Source organism: Dermochelys coriacea, chromosome 6 (genome assembly GCF_009764565.3).
Source record: "Dermochelys coriacea isolate rDerCor1 chromosome 6, rDerCor1.pri.v4, whole genome shotgun sequence".
Classification (NCBI taxonomy): Eukaryota; Metazoa; Chordata; order Testudines; family Dermochelyidae; genus Dermochelys; species Dermochelys coriacea.
Genome location: NC_050073.1, coordinates 87,371,293 through 87,375,109, shown reverse-complemented (window position 1 = coordinate 87,375,109; position 3,817 = coordinate 87,371,293). Strand labels below are relative to the sequence as shown.

Genomic DNA, 3,817 nt, shown 5'->3' with positions numbered 1-3,817 from the left:
GGCAATAAAACCTACAAGTCTTGACTCCCAGTCTCTTATTCTACTCAGTAGAGCACTGTCCTGAAATTTGTGGGCTATAACCCCAGGTTCCAACAATTTTGTTGGTAACGTTATTTCCATGGGGGCATGGAGGCTTTGATTTTTCAGACAACATCAAGCAGTGGTTTTGTGTAGTTCATGGAGGTAGCTTAGGCAGCTGCAACTCTGTGTTACCCAAATAAAGCAGAATAGTGAGGTTTCAGAGTAGCAGCCCTGTTAGTCGGTATTTGCAAAAAGAAAAGGAGTACTTGTGGCACCTTAGAGACTAACACATTTATTTGAGCATAAGCTTTCGTGAGCTACAGCTCACTTCATTGGATGCATTCAGTGGAAAATATAGTGGGGAGATTTATATACATAGAGAACATGAAACAATGGGTGTTACCATACACACTGTAACAAGAGTGATCACTTAAGGTGAACTATTAACAACAGGAGAGTGGGGGGTGGGGGGGACCTTTTGTAGTGATAATCAAGGTGGGCCATTTCCAGCAGTTGACAAGAACATCTGAGGAACAGTGGGGAGTGGAGGGGGGGAATAAACATTGGGAAATAGTTTTACTTTGTGTAATGACCCATCCACTCCCAGTCTCTATTCAAGCCTAGGCTTTTCTTTTTGAGAATAGCGAGGGGCTCAGCTGACTGTTTTGATAGAAGAAAAAGGGAAGAAATCTATGTAGCTCAGGTCTCCAATGCCATCTTCCCCTTAACAGCAAATATTCAATCACGGCTGCCCAGAGGACATTCTGGAAGATTTCAGAATTTTATTGAGTAAATGCTAGTTTTCATTTATGACTGAAATTAACAAGGGTGTCAACCCAAGCAGTGCTGCTGAGGGGCTTGTCACACTCCAGTGCCAGACAGCAGCGCTGCTGCTTTGGAGACAGATTTATTAAGATTATTAGTAAGTGTTATTTGGAGGTGACTGAAATCGCTGGGTGACCTCCAGAGGATTAGCCTTCCAAAGATAGCAAAGGCAAAAAAAGAAACCCCAGACAAACAAGCCACCTAGTACCAGTTGTATTTATTTAATGAAATCCCTACACAGGATTAGCTCACAAGCAATCACTTGTTTTCATGGCAGGAGACATGGGAGAGCGAAAAGAGGAAACATTTTAAGAAGCAGCTCACAATGTGGAGAGCAAAACAGCAGCACCCTCTCTCGTCTGGCTCAACAAGTAGGAGGTTGCCTGTGTTGGAAGGGCGGGGCAAAGAGGTGTCACCTTTTCTTGGGTTGCAGTACCTTTAGGGAGCCAGCATACCGCAGCTGTGAAACAGACATATTTTTTATTATGAAGGCTGTATACAGGGAAAAGAAGTCAGTTAAAATGGATACCTGTGTCTTGGGCACTGGTCCAAACTGGTCTGAACCAGAGGGGCAGCCTGAAGGAGGATTAGTAATAATCAAAGTAATTTTCTGCCGTTCTCCAGCAACTTTCATCAGAGGATCTCAAAGTCCTTTGCAAACATGAATTCATTAATCATCAGAACCCCTCCCCCTTAGGACGGACGTAGGTCAGAATTATAGTTCCCAGATGGAGAACCTGAGGCATTGAGAGGTTGTCCTAGATCACAGAGGGAGACAGTGACAGGTGACAATAGAGAGAGACAGAATGGACATAAATATCATGGACTGAATAGAGACACTGGATTTATGGCTTATTACAACAATCTATAACCCACTAACAACCACCCTCCCAGCTGCCTTCCCCCTCCCTCCTCCCCCGCAACTGGAGGGATGTTAACAGGCAACTTCACCTTGAATGGTCCCTTGAAATATGTGTTAACTACTTATGCTAAATAATCTGTTCCACCTTGTATTTAGCTGTGATATAAATTTCCCAGACCTGAGGAGGAGCTCTGTGTAAGCTTGAAAGCTTGTTTTTCTCTCACCAACAGAAGTTGCTCCAATAAAAGATATTACGTCACCCACCTTGTCGCTCTAATGGAGAAACTTTGAGAGAGAGAAAGAAGGAAAAAAAAAAAGATCTGTACAGAATAGCAGCAGGAGCACTGAAAGAGGAAAGTAGAGTAGTTTATGGATAATATAATACAACTCTTAATTTTGTATTTGGTGCCTAGATAGTATAGTGATGGGCACATCCGAAATGTCATTGATCAATTGATTGATGGATTACATATAATGAATGAACCCTGGAGCCCTGATTTCCAGTCCCCTACTTTAACCAGTAGACAACATTGCTTCCCAGTAAATGTATCATGTGGGGGAGATTCAAGTTCAGGTCTCATCCTTCCCAGGCACTGTGCTGACTGGAGCATGCTAAACCCAAAGAGTAGGAAGTACCTTGTTGTGTTCTCTAGTGCTCCACTAGGACCATTCTCTAGAGTGGTGTTGATGGACTCTGGAGGATACCATGTTCAGGACTAGGCAGCCAAGGTTTCCCTAATGTGTGGCAAGAAGGATTCCTCCTGAAATCAGAGTTCCTTGTATTCTGTGTTGGGAAACTGGACCTCTGGATCTATGCTTTCTCTCTTCCGAAGTCTCCAGGAGTTGTAGCTCTCTCTCCTTCCTTCAGAGCAGTGAACGGTTCTGATCTGGGACAATATACATCATTGCCTGTGCCTCCCATGACTTCACAAAAAACCACAATACCAGAAGCTGAGCTCCTTAATTTGGTAAGCCTGTTCAGACAGGAAAGGCCTTTAATTTCAGAAGAGGGCCTATGAATGTAACTTAGCAACTCATTCTTCAGCCAGGGAAAAGGCAGAACACACAGCTCAGCTCTCTTGGGATAAGCTGTCACAACTGGAAATGGGAGGGAAAAGAAGTGGAAGAATGGGATGGGAATCTGGCTGATCAACCTTACACTTGGGCAGGGGTTGAACCCTCTGCTGAATTTAATGTGTGTAGTTATTTCTCTGCAGGGACTGAAGGTCATGCTAGCAGTGCTCAAAGAAGTAGATGCTAACTAGCTGGTGTAGTGCCCTGGATATACACATGCAACTCCTACAGATATCAGTTTATGGCTCTAAAATTCTTATTGTTTAAATAATTGATTCCCAGCTAATGAAAAAAAACTAATAAAATATTGGAGAGAGACTGAGAGCAGAGGGAAAGGAGAGAGAGGGAGACAGACTATGGAATTACAGGATCACCTCCTGGCCTCTTGTTGGCAGGCTCCAACTTTTCTGTAGCAGTAGTTCCTCAGGTGAAGCTGATGAAAGCAGAAGCCATTTCCTTTCATAAATAAAATGAAAGAACATGCACTGAAATAAGAGAGACAGGATTTTCTCCTCCTGAGAATTTCTCTTTGCATCTGAAAAATATTCTCAAGCAAAGGAAATAGAACTTAAAATTTGCCTGGAAAACCTGAGGAATTTTTGCAGCAGGAACAAAAATATAATCAGAGTCTGTTATTTTATAACACTTGACATACAATACAGCCCAAGGAGCTTTACCTTCTCTCTTTGGAACCAGTTATTTATGGGCCATTCTGTTGAGACTTAGACCTGTTTTAACTGACCTCTAGAGGAGTTTCCCAGGGCAGGGTTAGGGGAATCCTCCAGTAGCATAGAGCAGCTGTGGTGCTTCCTAAACCACCCTCTTCCTGCCTGACAATGCAAGGGAAAAGGGAGAAGTGGGCTGGGTAGGGTTTCCCTATGCTTGGCTGATTCCCAGCACTTCAAGAAAAAAACCTGGGGGCCATTGACAGCAATCATCAATCTGGTCTAATTTACATCAGGGATCAGGATTGGGGCATTTCTCCTCAGGTGTCTTAAAGCCACCTTTGCCCTGTCTCCTTCAGATGTACCCTGA

The 3,817-nt window shown here is 43.4% G+C and overlaps 1 long non-coding RNA gene across 1 annotated transcript; it reads right to left on the bottom strand.

The window, feature by feature from the left end:
* Positions 1–1,117: 1,117 nt before the first annotated feature.
* Positions 1,118–3,603, bottom strand: LOC122460566. Its single transcript, XR_006281951.1, has 4 exons — positions 3,460–3,603; positions 3,157–3,238; positions 2,345–2,595; positions 1,118–1,306 (listed from the first exon to the last, which is right to left on the bottom strand). It is a non-coding gene; the product is annotated as an uncharacterized LOC122460566 (long non-coding RNA).
* Positions 3,604–3,817: the final 214 nt, after the last annotated feature.